Source organism: Hyperoodon ampullatus (assembly GCF_949752795.1).
Source record: "Hyperoodon ampullatus genome assembly, chromosome: 9".
NCBI classification, from domain to species: domain Eukaryota; kingdom Metazoa; phylum Chordata; class Mammalia; order Artiodactyla; family Ziphiidae; genus Hyperoodon; species Hyperoodon ampullatus.
Window position 1 is genome coordinate 83194284 of NC_136922.1, and position 24066 is coordinate 83218349.

The following is a 24066-nucleotide window of genomic DNA, read 5'->3' on the forward strand; positions in this document are numbered from 1 at the left end:
TGAATTCATAATTTATATGAATGCTTTTTAAATTGCTCTCCCTTTCCTAAAATCTTCTGCTTTTGTTCATTCTTTTTAACTCTCGTTTAAGGTTCCTCCCAAAGGAGGAACTGGTATTTGCTGCAAGACCAGTTTTTTAAGAATTTGCATCCCATTAGAGGTACCTCCTTTTCTGTTTAGGTAGGGAGAGAACAGAGACAGCATATTCAAAGTATTGGGTTGGCCAAAAAGTTCCTTCAGGTTTTAAAATAAAAATATTCAATGTTTTTTAAAAAGACTATCAATCAAGAATTTTATTACACTAAAACTGTCATTCAAAAGGATAATTAAAACATTAACTGATTTGTACAAAAGCTAAGAAAATCCATTGCAAGCATCTCTGCCCTAAAGAAAGTATATACTGTCTTCTCTTCACATTTCAGACTGTTTTTTTTGCTTTGTATTTAATCCCGAGAATTTTTAGTTGTTAATGGTAAATTAAGTGTTAAAAATAAAATAGTTTAAAGTATGTCTCCTACATTTTCATGGAAACATATACACCTCCCTTAGTTTTTAAATATATCGTTAAAACCATTTATTGATTTTATTATTTTGGATTTGTTATTATCAGAGAATTTTATCAGTGTCATGTTTGGGATTTCTAAATTTGGCCTTAAACGTGTTCATTTTTTGTAAATGATTCATGTGTGATTGACAAAATTGGTTACTAGCTGTAATGTTTAGAGGATCTCTCTATGTATTAGGTAAAGTTCCTTAACTAGTTTTCTGAAATCTTCTATATTTTTACAATTAAAAAGGTTTTTTTATCTAATGATTAGAGAGTTGTTGTATTACAATGTCATTATCAGATTCTGGGTGAGTTTGTTTCTCCTTGGTATTCTGCTCTTAACTTTTCTTTATAGATTTCAAACTGTATTATTAGGTTAATGCAACATCTTAGTTTTTATCTTTAGTTTTGAAAAATTGTTCCTTTTCATTATATAGTATGTCATAGTGGTACTCCCATTACTATTTACCCCCATGAGTATATTACTCTCATTAGTATTTCTACCTGAATATTTTTTCCTGATAGCAATATTTCTTTTACAAATTTTATTTTCTTTAGTATTTATCTGGTACATATTTACCCATTCTTTTATTCTTGGCTTTTTGAGTCGTTTAATTTTAGTGAGTACTTGTACTTTTTCATCCTATTTGATTTTGTACATTTTAGGTGAATTTAGTCCATATAGGGAAAATTGATATATTTAAATTGATTTGTACCATGCTTGTCTTTTCTATTTGTCATAAATTGCTTTAACTTTATGTTTTTCCATTTCTGACCTTCCGTTCACGTCACAAAGTAGTTTTATTTTTAATTAATTAATTTTATTGAAATATATTTGACTTAGACTATTAGTTTCAGGTGTGCAAAATAGTAATTTGATATTTTTATAGAATATTCTCCATACAAAATTATTATAGAATATTGACTATATTTCTTCCTGTGCTGTATATCATATTCTTGTAACTTATTTCATACCTAACAAGTTTCATAGCTTGTACCTCTTAATCTTCTTCACCTATTTAGCCTATTCCTCCCACAGTGTATGGGGGGATATGTATAGTTTCTTTCTAGGTATTAGTTAAATTTTGCATAGTCTCTATTTTTTATAGGAAATATTGATTTACATACATTAATGTATGCATTTTATTTTACTAATTTACTTTTTGGACTCCATTTATGACAGCCTAAGCACCATTTGATTCTGAAGCCGCCCCCTAGGTGCTTTGTCATACATGGAGTGACACAGAGCTTATCCACCCGAACACTGAACATGTGGCTTCTGCTGGATTTAGTTCTGTATCTCAATAAATCTGTAAATAGTATGAAACGCCACCACCCATACCACCTCTCGAAACATGTGTTCTGATCTGTTTTCTGATTTAGCTTCCTCATTTGTTTCTCGTATTTTTCAGTTTGGCTTTGCGTTCTTATCATGTTCACAATAATGTTTTTTCCTGTCTTGGGCCTGTGACTGATGGGGTTTCTTTCTGAAATCTCATCACCATCAAAGGGAATTTGAGCATTTCACTGTTACTATGCCACCATTTTCCTTTTGACTAGTGTTTCTTCAATTACCTGGTAGACCTGGTAGAGCCTAGGATTCTGCACTTGTAATGAGCTCCCAGGTGGGAGCCCATGCTTCTGGTCCGTGGACCACACTTTGAATAATAAGGCTTTAAATATTCACACTGTTTTCTCATGGTGATGAGATTGGTTATTGCAAGATTCTGCTTATTTTGACCAGGTTTGACCAGGAGCTCATTATAGGTTCTTCATTCTTTGGGACTGGTCAAGTTTGCCCCTGCCTTAGAATCAGCCCCTTTAGGAAAGAGAGTGGGCTTTTGTTCATCTAAAAATTAATTTTGAGGCAGTTGATGGCAGGTACATATCCATCTGTGTTCTCCTTTGCAGTTTAAACCAAATTAAAATCACTAAATGACAAAATGTGTCATTTTACTACTTGTAACATATGTATATAAATTATCTTGGATAATCAACTGGAAATTGAGGTTTGTGGATAAAATATATGTATTAGTTCATGACCTATAACAAAGCATTTCTTTATTTTTCCGATTTCAATTTCACAAATAGGTCATTGTCAATAATGCCCTATTAAGGGAAATAGTTTACTTCTGTTTATTTCTGTAGATTTACAAAAGAAATTTGTATACAAAAGCATAACTAATTCTAAGATTTGTGAGACTTTGAGTAATATATTTTTGCTAACTTTGCAATAATGCAATAATGAAACCAATGCCTTCCATTCACATAAAACCCTTTAAAAAACCATTAATGTTTTAAAGCAGAAGTCACTCTTGTCTTCTTCTGAATGCCAAAGAAGATGATTTTCACTTGTGGATATTTGATGATATTCTACTCATTCCTTAAATAACCCAAGTCTATGCTACCTTTTTATTTACCTATTTGTCCCGTGAGGTTGTAACAATGAAGTTCTTATTAAAGCAACTAAATTTTAATTGCCAAAATGAATGGAAATAGAGGAATGTTGTGAGTGCTTACGTATCATGCACATTGCATTCTGGAAAAAATTGCTGCCAGCTTGCTAGTAAATGGTGAGTTTACCTCGTAAGTTCATGATAAAAACTAAAATACATTAATTCCTGAGTAAGAGTAACAATTTTTAGTATATTTTATTTTTGTGTTAGAAAGAGTTCAGTTTTTCTTAAGGAGTAATATTTTACATAATAAAATGGCCTTGAGGAATTCCACCACTGTCATTTAAAGACACAAACAAGTCTTCCTTCTTCAGCATTAGTCGTAAGTGTGACACTGAAAACTCTTTGGCTTATATAAACATATTCATTGTACTCATTAAAGTAAAATTCCATTCCTTCTTGCTCTCAGTTCCATATGTCCCTACTCCACTACCAAGTCAGTGATGCAGCATAAGAATCTTGCCCCAAACACACATTTGCTTATTTTGGATCCTTTCTTGCACTGTGTCACAGAGCAGCTGGTCAACTAGAGCTACCTTCTGTGGCTGTAATTCTATTGCTTAGGGATATTTCCTCCTATTTTTTACATAAAAAATGAATATTATTTCCCTTTAGACTCCTAGAATAATCTTGTATCATTAAATTGTTACTATAAAATAATTAGAGAGATTATGAGAATTAGAAAAACATTGCTAGAACAGGCTATTAAAATAGATAATTTTATGACAATATTGAAAATGTTTTAACATCTGCTCAGCATTAATATTTGTCAGCTATCATTTTTAAAATACCAAGCTGAAAATCCCACTTCCTAATTTTTTAAATAATTAGGATTATTTAATTATTAATACTGTATGTGCTATTGATTCAGCAGGTAATGCATTAGTATTTCAGTATCTGTGTGTAAGAAAAATATAGACAGACTGGAGGTGAGGAGTAAAAGAAAGGCAAATATGTTACTTGTGAATAGCTGGGCCTATTTAAATGTTTAATAAAGTCTATTTTAGAATTTTTCTAGTGTGTTTCTTGGTATGCTTCTTAGTAAAATATAATTGCTAGTTGGATAATTTTGTTAGAGGTAATTTTGAGTTTGTTGTGCATGGACCAAAAAGAGCATTTCTCTTACTATCTTGGAAGCTAATTTCTTTGAGTCTCACATTTCTGTTGCCTAAATGAAGTATGTTTTATTTACACTAAAATTGTGGCCTTCCAAAAACCAGCAATAAAATTCTGGAGGGCCAAACCCAGAATGAACGCAGATAGCACTAGCCTAAAATCATTCACATTTCAATTTTATGCCCCCCAGGATTTGTATTTTCTTTTCAAAGCTTTGATATTTCAAAATATATGCCATTTTTAGTATTCTATTTACTGTTCACAGGGCTACAACAACAGATAATTGCTACAGTTTACATTAAATAGGCCAACTGAAGTGATGGTTACCAGCCCTTTAAAGTACAGGACACTTAACCATGCCTGTTTTTTTTTTTGTCTTTTTGTAATATTTTTGAAAACTGAGCTGTTTTGAAAAGAGATGCATAATCCATTGCTATGCTTGGTGCAGCTTGCTAAACCTAATTTAATGGAAAGAGAAGGAAGGAGGAGTAGAGATAGTGAAAGACCAGACCACATCAGCCAAAATTCTGTAAAACTCTGTGATGCCCCTGGAATAAATTGAGTGTGGGAAACGTATCATCAGGCAACCTGAGGAAACAGGGTTGATTAATGACCATACAGTATAGACATAAAATAACTGAAGTACCATTATAGAACATAGATAAATGAGAGTAGGAATTGTGTACCAATATTTATTGGAAAGAATCAGAATTAGAGTACTACAAACAGTATTTATTGGAAAGAATCAGGGTTAGAGTACCGCAAACAATCCAACATGCTGAAGTATAAAAAATTTAAGTTGAATCAGAAAGCATCAGAGCAGGCAGTACCATAAGCTCATTCCTCTTGTTTGAAGGTATAGGTTTGGGCAACTTCTTTGAAAATTCTTGAGTAAGAGAATTCTAAAAGTATATTTCTGGATACAGTCTTTCACACCACATTTAGAATATCAGTAAACTTTTTATAGAAGTTATGCATGAGTAAGTATTTCTTTCAGTGAAGAACAGTTTCCTCTGGCATTAGATGTGAAAATTGGAAATGCAGTATTTGAATCCCCAAATTCAGGACTCTTTTATTTTCTTTTCATTTAGTTATTTGGAGGAGACAAAGAAGGCAAATAATTTGAGAGGCAAAACAGAAAAAAAAAAAGAGGAAGGCATGAAAGGTAGTAGTTTTCCTGTAGACAGTGGGAAAGTTTAATCAAAGCCACCATGGATATAACTCCATGTCAAGCCATCAATCTTAGTAAAATGAGGCTTAAGATAGGTTTCCAGCAATATATGTCAACTTTTGAAAAAAAATTTATAAATTTATCTACTCAAATAAGTATTTTAATGATCTTTCCTCTAAAATAAACAAAATTAATATCTTCTCTTTTGTTCTAAAGGTGTGTTGTCCAATATGGTAGCCACTAGCCATAAGTCATGTTTGAGAACTTTAAATGTAACTGGTTTGAATTGAGATATTCTGTAATTATAAAATACACACCCCCATTTCAAGGACTTAGCATAAAAAATGTAAAATAACTTATTAACATTTTATGTTAATTACATGGTAAAATTATATTTTGGATATATTGGCTTAAATGAAATACGTTATTTAAATTAATTTTACTAATTCCTTTTACTTCTATATTGTGGTAATGGAAAGTTCACAGTTACAGATATGGCTAACATTTGTGGCTCCAGTTATATTTGTATTGGACGTTCTTGGCATTGTGACTGAGATCATCATATACATAAGTGGGATCCATACTCCAAATCTTTCCTGATAAAATTCAGTCCCTTTTCATAGACCTTATCACATAATTATAGACATATGTACATTCATCTCTCAGGGGCAAGGAGAATTCCTTTTTCAAACCAATTAAAATTTTAACAGCTGAATTTATATACCTTCTCAGAGTGAAGAAAGCACCATTAATCAGTTGGGATAGTAGGGGACAAAAGAAAGATACAGACCTTTCAGTCATGAAGTGTATATTTTAGAGGAGAAAGAAATCAACCAACATTACCTAAATCAGCTGAGTTGGGTGCTACAGAGAAGTGCAGGGTTTTATATTCTAGATATGGGGGGAACCTAATCTAGTCAGTATGTCTCTTCTGTTATCAAGTAAATCACTGTGAATACAAAAGATACTACATTTTTTAATGGCAGTAATATCATCAGAAAAGTATGTATGTTTAGCCAGTGAGTTACATTTTTAATTTAATATATCAGGTTTCATGAATTTAAAAAGCATATGAGGATAATAAAGCAAATACATCAGACTAGTTAGTGCATTTTAATTATTTTTAAAATATTTGTATAGTATGCTTATTTGGGATAGATCTCCAGCAAGGATGTGATTTTGAGAGATCAAAATAATCTTTAGTAAGAAAGAACATTATGATTGTAAGCATTTGATTTTTAAAATAGATGCTCGATTAATATTAAATAAGTAATGTGCATCATTATTTGCGGCATTTGCTTTCACACAAAGTATCTCATTTAATCATCTCAATAACTCTATATGTTATCTTTTTTCTCTCATTTTATAGGTTTATGTGGAATAATTAATATATGTGATATATATTTATTCAAAGACTGTGATTCAGTAAGATTAAGTATTTACCCATAGTTAAACAACCAGTAACTACCACCAGAGTTTACTGTGACTGAGTCAGAAGGCTAACATGAACAAGGAGTTGGCTTTTGATAATGTTAACATCGCAAATAAATATATGCTAAGGCAAATTATATCTCAAAGACCTGCAGATTACCAGACCTTTTGATGTCTTACTGACACTCTTCCATGGCATAATCTCAATGTATTGTCTGGGGAAAGTATCTCAGGTACAATCATTAAAACTCTAATGCTTGGGAACCTCAGCCATGCAACTAAGCTGTGCTATATTCATGTAACAATGTGCAATTTTTAAGGCCATACCTATATTTAGACTATCTCTTATCTCAAGTTAAACCATAGTATCCAGTTAGTAAACAAGTTGATTCTTATTTTCACTACATGCACTTTTCTGCATCATCATTGTGATGCCCCTAAATGACTTCTTTGCATTGAGCAAATCCCCCAACTCTCAGCTGTCCCAAACAGGCAGCCACTTATTGAAGTATGGATGCCAGAAATCAGAGTGAATTCAGCTCTTTCTCCCTGGACTTGCTTATTTTAGGCTGCAGTGTGATGCAGAAAAAAGGCTGCCGCTATAGTGCCTAATCGTCACACTAAAATGCTGTTTGTCCCCTGTCCCTTCAGTCTCAACCTTTGAAGTAGCAGTCAGTGCATTGTCTACACTTCTCCTGGGTTCTTAAATAAGTGAAAACTCTCCTACTGCTCCAAGTTCTTCAGTTATATAGTGTGCCTCTTTTGCAGTATTCCTTTGGTGCTGTTGTGAGTTCTCAGTGGCAAATTTTATTTTGTCGACAAGAGAAGATTAAAATTATTTAGCAGCTTTGTCATGGTTGAAGTGTCTCGTATAGAATTTTAATACTTCGGTGCCTTTACACAATTAATGTAAAAACATTTGTTTGTTTTCTTTTTTTAAATATAATTTGGGATTAGTTAAGAAGTAACATTATGGAGTAAAACATTGTTTCAGAGAAAAATATTACATATGCCTGATGATGTCATAAATGTTAATTCCAGTTTTACATACCACGTCAGAACTTTTAATAGATTCTCAGCTTTATCTTGCTTGGCCTTGACTGTGAAAGTGTGAATATTTGTGGCAAGGCACTTAAAGCTCAAGAGATCTGATCGTAGATTGAGAGGGTTAACCCCCTAGTAATGCTGCCGTTACTATTACCTGACTTTTACCGAGATCCTCATTTCAGATTCTGAAGTGTTTTGAACTCCCTGCCTGACTGATTGCATTTGAATATAGTGACCCTGAAATTATTGTACACTAGTTAGAAACATGTTCTGTGGTTTAAATTGTCACACTGCTGTGTATTATTAACTGTCGCTCTGTTTGTTATATAAATACTTCAGGTTGCTACCTTGTACAATGCTTAGATTTCTAAAGGAAGGAGTAATTTACTTTCAAGGCAGATGGCTGCCACTATCCAAGTTAACTCCACATTCTATCTAAAAGTATCGATATATCTTTACTTATTCCTTGAGTTCTTCTTTGACCTTGTCAGCACTTTCTTATGTAAGCATTTTGGTTAATTCTTATGTTAATTTGTATCTACAAAAGTACAGAGTGTTATTCTCCCTGAAAAAAAAAATTGAAAGTGTACATGAAATTGGGAGTCCAAGGGAGGATATAAAAGGCTTGTTTCTCGGCCTTGTGTTCATATGGTATTTTCTTATATATTCTCTTATCTGTATGTTTTTTCTTACTGTGTGTAAAACTTTTACTTCTGTTGTCTTATTCATGAGCTGACTAATTTGACTTATGTGATAACACAGATATTTGATGTTATAAAGATACTTCCTTGACAACTTGATTAATGCATCCCTGTTCTACCAGCTTATTCTCTCTTCTACATGGACCTGATATTTGTAATGAGATAAAAATACCACAGTAAAACTTCCTTAGGTTTTCCGTGAAATAAATAAATGCCCATGTTTCCAAAAAGATTTATCTATTTTATCTCCAGTTAAAGTAACTAGTGTACACTAGAAGGAAGCCATCTCAAAACAAAGATTGCCAAGAGCTATCTGTCATGAAAACAGTGTGGGTTTTTGGTATTGATTAAAGCTGAACATATACCTGTACTATGACACAGCCATTCCAATTCTAGGAATACAGCTAACAGAAATGTGCATTTGTTCATCAAAAGATATAAACAAGTATGTTTATCATAGCACTATTCAAAATGTCTAAAAATTGGAAACTACCCAAATGTACATGTACAATAGAAATGTACACATGAGTTGTGGTAGAAATTCCACAAAGTGGAGTACTATATGGCAATGAAAGTGAATAAACTAAAACTACATACAGCAAATTATATAAACCACATGCACATGGTGCTGAATGAAAGATGCCAGGCATAAATGATACATGCTTTATAATTTCATATATAGAAAGTTCAAAAATAGACAGAAACGCATCTTCTGTGACAGAAGTCAGATGGTGGGTACCTTGAAGAGGTAGGAATTAAATGGCTTGAAATGGGCATGAAAAGAGCTTCTGGAGTGCTGGAATGCTGTTTATTGGTCAGAGTGCTTGGTACACAGGTGTGTTCAGTTTAGGAAAGCTTAGTGTGCTACGTATGTGTTTGGTCCCATTTTATTTTAGATACTATGATTCAATCAAAGAGTCCTCCCCCCTCTCTGAAAAAGAATAATTGATAGACCAAAAATCTAGCAATAGTCATTGTGGGAGTTGTTTTTTTTTTTTTTTTTTTTTGCGGTATGCGGGCCTCTCACTGTTGTGGCCTCTCCCGTTGAGGAGCGCAGGCTCAGCGGCTGTGGCTCATGGGCCCAGCCGCTCCATGGCATGTGGAATCTTCCCAGACCGGGGCATGAACCCACGTCCCCTGCATCAGCAGGTGGACTCACAACCACTGCGCCACCAGGGAAGCCCCTGTAGGAGGTTTTAACAACTCCAGACTCTCACAAGATGATTGAATAAGACAGAAATTGATTAATGATATGAAGATGTGATGGCATAATTAACCCAATTTGACCTAATTTATATCTGTCTATATCTATCTATCTATCTATTTATTTATCTATTCTTGGTTTTTTTTTAGAGAAACAGAACCAGCAGGTAATATACATACATACATTATATATACACATACATACATATATATATATATACATGCATACATGTAGACATATACATACACATACACAAAGATATTTATTATAAGGAGTTGACTCATGCTATTATGGAATCTAAGAAACCCTCTCCACCCCTGCCTCCCTCCCCCTACCCCCACCTGCTGTCTGTAAGCTGGAGATCAAGAAGGACACTGGTGTTAAGTTCCAGGCCGGGTCTGGAGGCCTGAGAACCAGGAGAGCCAATGGTGTAAGTTATAGTCCAGTTCCAAAGGCTGAGACCCAGGAGTGCTGATGGTGTAAGTCCCAGTCTGAGGACAGAAGAAGACCAATGAACCAGCTCAATCAGTCAGGCAGAGAGAACAGATTATTATATGTAACATATATTATATATATTTTTGCTTTACCCAATAATGATATGTTTTAATCCTGGTAAATTTTTCAGACATATCTTTTTATTCACCAGTTCACTGTTCAGCAATGTCAAGTCTGTTACTTCTTTCCCTGCAATGAGTTTCTAATTTTAATTATTATATATTAAAATCTTAGATATTCTGTCTTTAAAAAGACCACCTTGCTTAATTTTTATAGATCATTGCTCCTTTATTATGATTTCAATATCTTCTTTATATTTTAAGCACTGTAAATAAACTAATATTCTTTAACTGATAATTATAATTTATTTTTTCTTTTAGCATTCTTCCTCATTTATTAATATGTTTAGTGACTTAAATATTATGTCTCATAGTCTTTGATTTTTTTTTTCTTAGTAGGATTTTCTTGTAGTTGTCATTTGAAATTCACTTTTTCAGTTTGTTTCTGTCAGGCACCTCAGAGCACTACTAATTTGGGACAACACTAAAATGAAATATTAACTAGTGTGCTTTGAACTATACAGGTAATATGAATTCATGGACCAAATTCAGATTCATGTGGGCATACGGTTAAGCATTCTTAAAGGATGCTTATTTCATCTTGTCTGTTGTGCTCTAAGTAGAATTTGAGAAAAGCATATATATTCCCTCTCTCTATAGGGTGATTTTTTCTGCAAAGTGTTGTCTTTTGGGGGTCCAAGTTTCCTTAGGGGTGGAAGTGGATTGTCTCTCTAATATGGCCTTAACATATTGGCAGTATTCAAGCTCTGTCTTTTGTATTCTGAGCCAGATTTTGTTTCTAGTAGACCTTTACTATAAGAAATGTGGAAAGAAATATTCCTAGCTGAAGTAAATTATGAAATTCCAAATGTAAGAGGATGAATGAAGTGCACAGGACATGGAAAATGTCCATGAAGAGCGCAGGACTGGTAATATGCAAACATACTTGCTTTCCTTAATTTCTTTAAAAGATTAATAAGTGATTAAATCAGCAATATTAACAATGTAGGGCTTCCCAAGTGGTGCGGTGGTTGAGGGTCTGCCTGCCGATGCGGGGGACACGGGTTCGTGCCCCTGTCTGGGAAGATCCCACATGCCCCGGAGCGGCTGGGCCCGTGAGCCATGGCCGCTGGGCCTGCGTGTCCGGGGCCTGTGCTCTGCAATGGGAGAGGCTGCAGCAGTGGGAGGCCCGTGTACCAAAAAACAAACAAACAAACAAAAAAATATTAACAATGTAATATAGTATTTATGTCATACATAAAAAACTAATAAGATAATAGCATAAAAGCTTAAGTTTTTTTATACTGCTTTATGAAGTAGCATAATATTGTTCAAAGCTACAGTGTTATTACATAGAAATGCATGTGGTAGTATCTATGGAAACTATTAAAAATAATAAAAAGAGATGTAGCTAAAGTGTCAATACAGGGTATAAAATCCAGTACTTCAATATATACAGTTGACTCAACAGAAGGTGATGAAGAAGGAGCAAAGAACAAATTGCTAAATATCAAACAAATGTAAAAATATGAAACTCATTTTATGAGGCTGTTTGTATCTCCCCCAAATTCATATGTTGAAATTCTAACCCTCATGCAATACTATTAGGAGGTGAGGCCTATGAGAGGTACTTAGGTCATGAGGATAGAGCCCTCATGAATGGGATTAATGCTCTTATAAGAGACCACACAGAGCTCTCTAGCCACTTCCACTGTGTGATGACACAGTGAGTTTGGCAGTCTCCAACCCATAAGAAGGTCCTCACCTGACCCTGCTAGCACAATCATCTTGGACTTACAGCCTCCAGAACTGTAAGAAATAAAAGTTTAAAAGTAACCCAGTCTGTGGTATTGTGTTATAGCAGCCTGAGTGGACTAAGATGGGGGCCAACATAATGCCTATATCTAAGCATGAAAAATATTACAAGGAAAAAAATTAAAGAATACTATCCCTCCAGAACAGAAATACAAAATTTCTTAACGAAATAGTGACAAAACAAAATCAACACTGTATAAAATAAATAATAAACAACTTGTGTTATCCCCAGAAATTTAACTTTGGTTTAATTATCAAAAATTAAATACCTCAAATAAACAAAATAAATGAGAAATTATATCATCATCTCAATAAGTGCCAAAATTTTTGAAAAAATAACACCAGTTATGTAAAAAATAATACAACAATATAACTGGCAGCAAACCTAGGTTACAAGAGAAACCCCTCAATCTGATGATGGGTGTCTATAAAAAAACCTACAGTAAACACACTTTTCTCCTAAGTGCAGGGACATGGCATGATGTCTGCTTTGGTGGCTTCTATTTAACATTTTCCTGCAGGCTGTTAAGCAGTGCCTCAAGGCAAGATAAAGAAGCAAAACTCATACATATTAGAAAATGAGACAACTCTTTTCATTTACAGAAGATACTATTGTTAGTATTTAAAATAAAAATTTTACTTGTCATAAGTTACCTTTATTATGTCAAGGTATGTTCCTGTTATACCAACTTTGTTGAGAGTTTTTATCCTGAATGGATGTTCAGTGTTGTAAAATGCTTTTTCTGCATTCTGTTGAGATGATCATTGGATTTTTATTCTTTTTTTTAAAAAATAGATCTTTGAGTATAATTGCTTCACAATACCATTTTAGTTTCTGTTGCACAACAAAGTGAATCAGCCGTATGCATACACATGTCCCCATATCCCCTCCCTCTTGAGCCTCCCTCCCATCCTCCCTATCCCACCCCTCTAGGTCATTGTAAAGCACTGAGCCAATCTCCCTGTGCTATGCTGCTGCTTCCCACCAGTCAACTAGTTTTACATTCGGTAGTGTATATATGTCGATGCTACTCTTATTTCGCCCCAGCTTCGCCCTCCCATCGGATGTCATCAAGTCCATTCTCTATGTCTACCTCTTTATTCCTGCCCTGCAACTAGGTTCATCAGTACCAGCTTTTTTTTTTTTTTTTAAGATTCCATATATATGCGTTAGCATATGGTATTTGTTTTTCTCTTTCTGACTTACTTCACTCTGTATGACAGACTCTGGGTCCATCCACCTCACTACAAATACCTCAATTTCATTTCTTTTTATGGCTGAGTAATATTCCATTGTATATATGTGCCACATCTTCTTTAGCCATTCATCTGTCGATGGACATTTAGATTGTTCCATGTCCTGGCTGTTGTAAATAGTGCTGCAATGAACATTGTAGTGCACGTGTCTTTTTGAATTATGGTTTTCTCAGAGTATATGCCCAGTAGTGGGATTGCTGGGTCATATGGTAGTTCTCTATATATTTTTAGATTTTTAAGGAAACTCCATACTATTTTCCATAGTGGCTGTATCAATTTACATTCCCACCAACAGTGCAAGATGGTTCCCTTTTCACCACACTCTTTCCAACATTTATTGTTTCTAGCTTTTTTGATAATGGCCATTCTGACTGGTGTGAGGGAATACCTCATTGTAGTTTTGATTTATATTTCTCTAACAATTAGTGATGTTGAACATCTTTTCATGTGCCTCTTGACTATCTGTATGTCTTCCTTGGTGAAATGTCTATTTAGGTCTTCCGCCCACTTTTTAACTGGATTGTTTGTTTTTTTGATATTGAGCTCCATGAGCTGTTTGTATATTTTGGAGATTAATCCTTTGTCTAATGTTTCATTTGCAAATATTTACTCCCATTCTGAGCATTGTCTTTTTGTCTTGTTTATGGTTTTCCTTTGCTGTGCAAAAGTTTAAGTTTAATTAAGTCCCTTTTGTTTATTTTTTCTTTTTATTTCTATTACTCTAGGAGGTGGGTCAAAAAAGATCTTGCTGTGGTTTATGTTAAAGTATGTTTTTCCTATGTTTTCCTCTAAAAGTTTTATAGTGTCTGGTCTTACATTTATATCTTAAATCCATTTGGACTTTATTTTTGTGTATGGTGTTAGATAATGTTCTAATTTTATTCTTTTACATGTAGCTGTCCAGTTTCCCAGCACAACTTATTGAAGAGGCTGACTTTTCTCCATTTTATGTTCTTGCCTCCTTTGTCGTAAATTAGGTGCCTATATGTGTTTGGGTTTATCTCTAGGCATTCTATCCTGTACCATTGATCTGTATTTCTGTTTTTGTGCCAGTACCATACTGTCTTGATTACTGTAGCTTTGTGGTATAGTTTGAAGTCAGGGAGCCTGATTCCTCCAACTCCACTTTTCTTTCTCAAGATTGCTTTGGCTATTCGGGGTCTTTGTGTTTCCATATGAATTGTAAGATTTTTTGTTCTAATTCTGTGAAGAATGACATTAGTAGTTTGAAAGGGATTGCATTGAATCTGTAGAATGCTTTGAGTAGTATAGTCATTTTCACAATATTGATTCTTCCAATCCAAGAACATGGTATATTTCTCCGTTTATGTCATCTTTGGTTTCTTTCATCAGTGTTTTATAATTTTCTGAGGACAAGTCTTTCTCCTCTTCAGGCAGGTTTATTCCTACGTATTTTATTCTTTTTGTTGCAGTGGTAAATGGGAGTGATTCCTTAAGTTCTCTTTCTGATTTTTTGTTGTTGGTGTGTAGGAATGCCAGAGATTTCTGTGCATTAATTTTGTATCCTGCAAGCTTACCATATTCATTGATTAGTTCTAGTAGTTTTATGGTGGCATCTTTAGGATTTTCTATGTATAGTATCATGTCATCGGCAAACAGTGACAGCTTTATTTCTTCTTTTCCAATTTGTATTCGTTTTATTTCTTTTTCTTCTCTGAATGCTGTGGCTAGGACTTCCCAAACTATGTTGAATAAGAAGCGCGAGAGTAGACATCCTTGTCTTGTTCCTGATCGTAGTGGAAATGCTTTCAGTCTTTCACCGTTGAGTATGATGCTTGCTGTGGGTTTGTCATATATGGCCTTTATTATGTTGAGGTAGGTTTCCTCGGTGCCCATTTTCCAGAGAGTTTTTATCATAAGTGGGTGTTGAATTTTGTCAAAAGCTTTTTCTGCATATATTGAGATGATCATAGGGTTTTTATTCTTCAATTTGTTAATATGGTGTATCACATTGATTGATTTGCATATGTTGAAGAATCCTTGCATCCGTGGGATAAATCCCACTTGATCATGGTGTATGATCCTTGAAATATGCTGTTGGATTCTGTTTGCTAGTATTTTGTTCAGGATTTTTACATCTATGTTCATCAGTGATATTGATCTATAGTTTTCTTTTTTGGTGATATCTTTTTCTGGTTTTGGTATCAGGGTGATTGTGGCTTCATAGAATGAATTTGGGAGTGTTTCTCCCTCTGCAATTTTTTGGAAGAGTTTGAGAAGGATGGGTGTTAGCTCTTCTCTAAATGTTTGATAGAATTCACCTGTGAAGCCATCTGATCCTGAACTTTGGTTTGTTGGAAGATTTTAAATTACAGTTCCATTTCATTACTTGTGATAGGTCTGTTTATATTTTCTATTTCTTCCTGGTTCAGTCTTGGAAAATTGTACCTTTCCATGAATTTGTCCATTTCTTCGTGATTGTCCGTTTTATTGGCATATAGTGGCTTGTAGTAGTCTTTTATAATCCTTTGTATTTCTGCAGTGTCAGTTGTGATTTCTCCTTTTTCTTTCTAATTTTATTGACTGTGTCCTCTCCCTTTTTTTCTTGATGAGTCTGGCTAAGGGTTTATCAACTTTATCTTCTGAAAGAACCAGCTTTTAGTTTTATTGATATTTGCTATTGTTTTCTTCATTTCTATTTCATTTATTTTTGCTCTGATCTTTATGATTTCTTTCCTTCTACTGACTTTGGGGTTTCTTTGTTCTTCTTTCTCTCGTTTTAAGTGTAGTGTTAAATTGTTTATTTGAGATTTTTCTTGTTTCTTGAGGTGAGATTGAATTGCTGTAAACTTCCCTCTTAGAATTGCTTTTGCTGCATTCCATAGGTTTTGGGTCGTTGTGTTTTCATTGTCATTGGTTTCTATGTATTTTTAAATTTCTTCTTTGATTTCTTCAGTAGTCTCTTGGTTATTTATTAGCACACTGTTTAGCCTCCATGTGTTTGTGTTTTTTTCCTGTAAGTGATTTCCAGTCTCATAGCATGTGATCAGAAAAGATGCTTAATACAATTTCAATTTTCTTAAATTTTCCGAGGCTTGATTTGTGACCCAAGATGTGATCTATCCTGGAGAATGTTCCATGTGCACTTGAGAAGAAAGTGTATTCTGCCACTTTTGGGTGGAATATTCTATATATATCAATTAGATCTCTCTGGTCTATTGTGTCATTTAAAGCTTGTGTTTCCTTATTTATTTTCTGTTTGGATGATCTGTCCGTTGGTGTAAGTGGGGTGTTAAAGTCCCCTGCTATTATTGTGTTACTATCTATTGATTTTTCCTTCCATTTGCCTTAGCATTTGCCTTATTTATTGAGGTGCTCCTATGTTGGGTGCATAAACATTTATAATTGTTATATCTTGTTTTTGGGTTGATCCCCTGATCATTATGTAGTGTCCCTCCTTATCTCTTGTAACAGTCTTTATTTTAAAGTCTATTTTTTCTGATACAAGTATTGCTACTCCAGCTTTCTTTTGATTTCCATTTGCATGGAATATCTTTTTCTACCCCTTCACTTTCAGTCTGTATGTGTCCCTAGATCTGAAGTGGGTCTCTTGTAGACAGCATATATACGGGTCTTGTTTTTGTATCCATTCAGCCAGTCTGTGTCTTTTGGTTGGGGCATTTAACCCATTTACATCTAAGGTAATTATCGAAATGTATGTTCCTATTACCATTTTCTTAATTGTTTTGGGTTTGTTTTTGTGTGTCTTTTTCTTCTCTTGTGTTTCCCGCTTAGAGAAGTTTTTCTAGCATTTGTTGTAAAGCTGGTTTGGTGGTGCTGAATTCTCTTACCTTTTGTTTGTCTGAAAAACTTTTGAATTCTCTATTGAATCTGAGTGAGATCTTTGCAGGGTAGAGTAATCTTGGTTTTAGGTTTTTCTCTTCCATCACTTTAAGTATATCCTGCCACTGCTGTCTGGCCTGCAGAGTTTCCACTGAAAAGTCAGCTGATAACCTTATGGGGATTCCTTTCTATGTTATTTTTTGTTTTGCCCTTGCTGCTTTTAATATTTTTTCTTTGAATTTAATTTTTGTTAGTTTGATTAATATGTGTTTTGGTGTGTTTTTCCTAGGGTTTATTTTGTATGGGACTCTCTATGCTTCCTGGACTTGAGTGATTATTTCCTTTCCCATGTTAGGGAAGTTTTCCACTATAATCTCTTCAGATATTTTCTCAGACCCTTTCTTTTTCTCTTTTTCTTCTGGGACCCCTATAATTCAAATGTTGGTATGTTTAGTGTTGTCCCAGAGGTCTCTGTATCCTTCTTTTATTAATGTTGCTTGATTTGTGGATATTGATGTATCCTTGCATCCTTGGAATAAATCCCATTTGATCTTGATGTCTCCTTTAAAAATATTCTTGAATTCAGTTTGCTAATATTTTGTTGAGGATTTTTGCATGTATGTTCATTAGACATATTTGCCTGTAATTTTCTTTTTTTTTAGTGTCTTTGTTTTGGTATCAGTGTAATTCTGACCTTGTAGAATGTACTTGGACATGTTCTCTTCAATTTTTTGGAATAGTTTGAGAAGGATAGGTATTAACTCCTCTTCATGTGTTGGTAGAATTCTCCTTATGAAGCCCTCGGGTCCTGGATCATTGTTTTTTGGGGACTTTTTTGACTATTGATTCAAATCCAATAATAGTATTTGGTCTGTTCAGATTTTCTATTTCTCCCTGACTCGGTCTTGGAAGATTGTATACTTCTGGGAATTTACCCATTTCTTCTAGGTTGTGCAGTGTTTTTTCAGTGTATAATTGTTCAAAGTAATCTCTTATGATTTTTTTTTAATGTGGTGTCAGTTGTAACTTTCTTTCATTTCTGAATTTATTTATTTGGGCCCTCTCTCTTTTTTCCTGATGAGTCTGCTTAAAGGTTTATCAATTTTATTCATCTTTTCAAAGAATTAGCTCTTAGTTTCATGATCTTTTCTGTTTTTTAAGGCTCTATTTCATTTATTTCCTCTCTGATCTTTATTACTTTTCTTTGTTTACTATGGAGTTTTTTTCTCTAGTTCCTTTGGCATAAGAATAGATTGTTTGAGATTTTTCTTGTTTCCTGTGCAGGCTTACAGCACTATAAACTTCCTTTTTAGAACTGCTTTTGCTCCATCCCACAGATTTTGGAATGTTGTGTTTCCATTTTCATTTGTCTCCAGGTGTTTCTTAATTTCCTCTTTAATTTTTTTGTTGACCCTTTTTTTTTTTTTTTTAGGAGCATGTTGCTTAGTATCTGTGTGTTTGTGGGTTTTTTACCCAATTTTCTTCCTGTAATTGATTTCTAGTTTCATACTTTTATGGTCAGAAAGGATACTTGATATACTTGAGACTTCTTTTGTGGTCTAGCATGTGATCTATCCTGGAAAAAGTTCTGTGTATACTTGAAAAGAATGTGTATTCTACTGTTTTTGGATTGAATGTTCTATAGATATCTATTAAGTCCATGTAATCTAAAGTGTCATTTAAGGCCACTGTTTCCTTATTGATTTTCTGTTTGGATCATCTATCCATTGATGTAAGTGGGGTATTAAAGTTCCTTACTATTATTGTATTACAGTCAGTTTCTCTCTTTATGTCTGCTAATATTTACTTCACGTATATAGGTGCTCCTATATTAGGTGCATATATGTTTATGAATGTTGTATATTTTTTCTAGGATTGACCTCTTTATTATTATTATATAATGCCCTTTAGTATCTTTTGTTGTAGAATCTAGTTTAAATTCTACTTTGTGTGATATGAGTATTGCTACCTTAATAGCTTTCTTGTTGCTTCCATTTGCATGAAATATCTTTCTCTATCCTCTGACTTTTAGTCTTTGTGTCTTTAGCTGTGAAGTGAGTTACTTGTAAGCAGCATATAAATAGGTCTTGTTTTTTATCTAATCAGCCACCATATGTCTTTTGATTAGAGCATTTAGATCATTTATTTTTAAAGTGATTTCTGATAGGTATGTACTTATTGTCATTTTTTAAACTTGTTTTCTGATTTTTTTTTTTACTCCTTTGTTCTTTTCTTCTTCTTTTAGTCACTTCCCTTTTAGTTTGATTATTTTCTTTAGTTTTATGTTAGGGTTCCTTTTTCTTTGAATTCTGTGTATGTACTGTAGGTTTTTGAATTTGTGGTTACCATGAGGTTCAGATATATTGACCTGTATCTACTTATTTTGAACTGATAGTCATTTAATTTCAAACACATTCTAAAAGCTCTACATTTTTTACTCCTCCCTCACATTTTATGTTTTTGATGTCATATTTTACATCTTCATGTCTATCCCTTAACTGTTTATCATAGTTATAGTTTATTTTGCAATTTTTGTCTTTTAACCTTTTTACTAGTTTAAGTGGTTGATCCATTTGCTTTACTGTATATTCATCTTTACCAGTGAAATTTTCCCCTTCATATGTGTTTTAAATTTTTGTTATAGCCTTTTCTCTTTTGCTTAAAAAAAACTTTTAACATTTCTTGCAAGGCCAGTTTAATGGTGATGAACTCTTTCAGTTTCTGCTTGTCTGGGAAACTCTCTCTCTCCTCCAATTCTGAATGATAATCTGCTGGGTAGAGTATTCTAGATTGTAGTTATTTGTTTTTTTGTTTTTGTTTTTTTCCTTTCAGCACTTTAAATATATCATGCTGCTTCCTTCTAGTCTGAAACGTTTCTGCTGAAAAATCACTGAGAGCTTTATAGGGTTCCTTTGTATGTGACTCTGTTTTTCTCTTGTTGCCTTTAAAATTCTCTATCTTTAACTTTGCCATTTTAATTATGACATATCTTGGTGTGGGTTTTGGGGGGTTTATCTTGTTTGGGACTCCCTGTGTTTCCAGGACCTGGATATCTGTTTCATTCTTCAGCTTAGGGCAGGTTTCAACTATAATTTCATCAAATACAATTTCTGCCTCTTTGTCTCTCTTCTCCTTTTGGGACCCCTATAATGTGAATGTCAGTACACTAGATGTTGTCTCAGAAGTTTCTTAAACTGCCCTCATTTACCAAAAAACAAACAAACAAAAAACCAAGGAAAATACTTCTGTGCTTTTCTGATGGGTGATTTCCACTATTCTGTTTTCCAGATCACTTATGCATTCTTCAGTATCACCCAACCTGCTGTTAATTCTTTCTAGTATGTTTTTCATTTCAGTTACTATGTTTTTCTGTTCTTATTGGTTCTTTTATATTTTCTAGTTCTTTGTTGAAGTTCTCACTGTGTTCCTCTATTTCTGAGTTCAGTAAGCATTTTATTACTATTACTTTGAACTCTTTATCAGGTAATTACTTATTTCCATTTCATTAGGCTTTATTCTGACGTTTTATCTTGTTCTTTTGCTTGGAATGTACTCCTCTGCCTTCTTATTTTGTTTAAAATTCGCTACCTTGGTGGAGCATAGGGCTAGAGCCAGAGCCAGGTAGGAGTTGGGGCTTTTCCTGGGTTCATTGACAGTTGTGCCCTGATGGGGAGCCGGTCCAAGGCCCAAGGTGCTAGAGCAGGAGCCCTGAGGGAGCTATGCTTCTCTAGGCTCATGGCAGTCTTCAGGTTGTTTGAGGTCAGGGCCAGGGCTTGAGGTGCTGGAGTGGCAAATCTGAGCTACCTCCATTTCTCTCCAGCACAGCTGTTGTCTCTGCTTTGGTCAGGGATGTGGTTGCATTGGGATGGGGCCAGAGGGGCTGGAAGCCACAGTTCTGAGCTTCTCCCTGACACAATAGTAGTCTCTTCCTTGGTTGGGGTTGGGCCTGGGGCTGGAGAGGCTCAGCTGCAAATCTGCTAGATCAGCTTCTCCCCAGTACTCGTGATGACAGTCTCCACCTTGGCTGGGAATGGTACGGAATCAAGAAGGACTGCAGCAGGAGCATCGTGCATACTGGGGCATACTGGGGTGGTCCTGGCAGGCCGGCCTGAGCACCAGAAGGTTTTCAATCTTCTGTGCTGGGGCTGGGAGCAAGCAAATCTGTCTTCCTGCTCTTCAAGAGCAGAGTCTTGGTTCTTTATAGCCCTCCAGTAAGCCTCACTGGTTTTCAAACCAGCAAGGGGGCTCATTTCCTTGGTGCCAGACCCAAGGCTAGTGTGCCCCATATGGGGCTTGAGTTCGTCACTCCTTAGGGAGGATCGCCATGCTTGTGATATGTTCCTCCTCTTCTGGATCACCCACCAGCAGTGTGGGCCCTGACTAGATCACTTCTTCCCCTCCTACCAGACTCTGTGTGGTTCTTTCTTTTTTTTTTTTTTTTTTTTTTTTTTGCGGTACGCGGGCCTCTCACTGCTGTGGCCTCTCCTGTTGCGGAGCACAGACTCCGGACGCGCAGGCTCAGCGGCCATGGCTCACGGGCCCAGCCGCTCCGCGGCATGTGGGATCTTCCCGGACCGGGGCACGAACCCGTGTCCCCTGCATCGGCAGGCGGACTCTCAACCAGTGCGCCACCAGGGAAGCCCCTGGTTCTTTCTTTTTAAGCTTGGTTGTAGAAGAGCCATTCAGCTAGCCTTCAGTTCATTCTCAGAGATAATTTCTCTATATGTAGTTCTAGTTTTGTGTGTTCATGGGGGGAGGTGACCTCAGGGTCTTCCTACTCCACTCTCTTGATCTCACCTTCCCTGTGCATTTCTTTTAGCAATAATTAATAAATACATTTGAATTTCTGAATACATAAAAGCTGTAACAATATAAAGATGTATACAAGCAATAGGAAAATTTCACACTGCTTGGTCACTGCTTACTTATTGGATGCAATGTCAACAAAAATGAGAAATATGCCTTGAAAAATCAATTTTCTTATATGATACAAAAATATCACAGCATACTGAAATGTTTTTTTGAATCAAGCAATGATGAAGCAAGTTTCTCTACTGACTTGTCCTTGAGACAAATATTTGTAAAATATTTCTCAACATATTTATTTTCTTGTTGTTTGAATAAAACATTATTTATTTATTTATTTATTTATTTATTTAGTTTTGGCTGTGTTGGGTCTTCGTTGCTGCGTGCAGGCTTTCTCTAGGTGTGGTGAGCAAGGGCTACTCTTTGTTGCGGTGCATGGGCTCTAGGTGCATGTTCTTCAGTAGTTGTGGCACACAGGCGCCGTAGTTGTGGCGCACGGGCTCTAGAGCACAGGCTGTAGAGCTGTGGTGCACAGGCTTAGTTGCTGTATGGCATGTGGCATCTTCCCGGACCAGGGATCAAACCCATATCCCCTGCATTGGCAGGCATATTCTTAACCATTGTGCCACCAGGGAAGTCATTGAATAAAACATTTTTAAGAAGTAAATACATTTATATATACCAAATTTATAAGGTTAGTTAACCTTGTAAGTCAATAAAGATTCTTTTCAGCTGGTAACTAGGAGGGTGTGGAAAATGAAACTCCATTGCTTATTAATTGCACAGCGGTGTGGTTTTCCCAACAGGGTGTCTCTTCTAAGTAGCACTCTACCATCTGCAACCCAGGCAATAAATTCTGAAGGTAGATGTAACAGCAGCTTGAAAACAGGACTTTGCAAACTGAGAGATGTTACTATTCTTTTCAGTATTCTGGTATTTGTGTGGTAAAGTAAGACTTTACTTTATTGTGTATTTATTATTGCCTTAATACCCTGGGACTAATACCTTAGTCCTGATGCTTGAAATCATAATGAACTGAAAACCTGAGTTCCTGATAAAATTGCAGACCAAACTATTTTGCTAACAGGTAGCTCAGTGGTTTTTAACTTTGACTGTCTGTTATAATAAGCTGGGGTTAAAAACATATAGCCATGCCTGGGTCGCATCCCAGAATAATTTTATTGTAATCTTACAAAGTCATGCTAAGGCATCAGTAATTTTTAAAACCTTACCAGTTGATTTTAATGTGCAGCCAGGCTGTAGAATCGCTGATAACAAATACTAAATGTTGACGCCTGGGCATATCATCAGAGGAAACAAGTGGGGGAAGACAGGTGGGCGTGAAAGCGGAATTATCACTAAACCCTGCATACCTGGGAGCAATAATCAGCTGACAGCTATGGAAAAATATGGGTTACTTTGATGTATAAGAGGGTGAAAACTGAAGAAAGTTATAGTGGTCTGTGATTTTATGTACAAAACTGTTTTATTAATGATTTTGCTTTACTGCCCAAAGATTTAGAGCATGAAGAATGCCTAAAGGTAGTGGTTCTCATGTGCATAAGAATCACCTCTCATACAAATTATAAAAGGGGTCCTACTCTAGAGGTTCCTTGAAATTATTCTTTGGCAGGGCTCATAAATCTGCTTCTTAAACCAGCTTATTCTGATGTAGGTGGACCACAGCTTACACTTACATAAACAGTGGTATACACAATGAAGATGCCCTAGCAGAATAAATTATGTGATCTAAAAGGAAGTGAAACAATATCAAGAAAATGAAAATGTGACACAGAGAAGACAGGAAATAAGAAACCCTGTCATTTGATCATGCCTAGTCTTTTTGTGGGGGAAAAAAACCCAGAGTTGTCTTTACTACAGAAAGATAAAGACGACTCAGAGGCAGTGTCAATTATAGTCAATAAGAAGGTGAACAGGATTACATGCAACAAGAGCTACAGCACTAACATTATATGTTTTGGTAATGTTTAGATCATGTGTAGGATTAGCCGTATATTTAGGAAAAGTGTTTCCTGTTTGTTTATAGGTGAGGAACAATTGATTCATTCTGACTCCATGTAATTTTTAATTCAAGTCTTGCCTCAACTGAATATTTGTTTTGTCTGGTTTCTGTGTCACTAGTAATCAAATGAGATT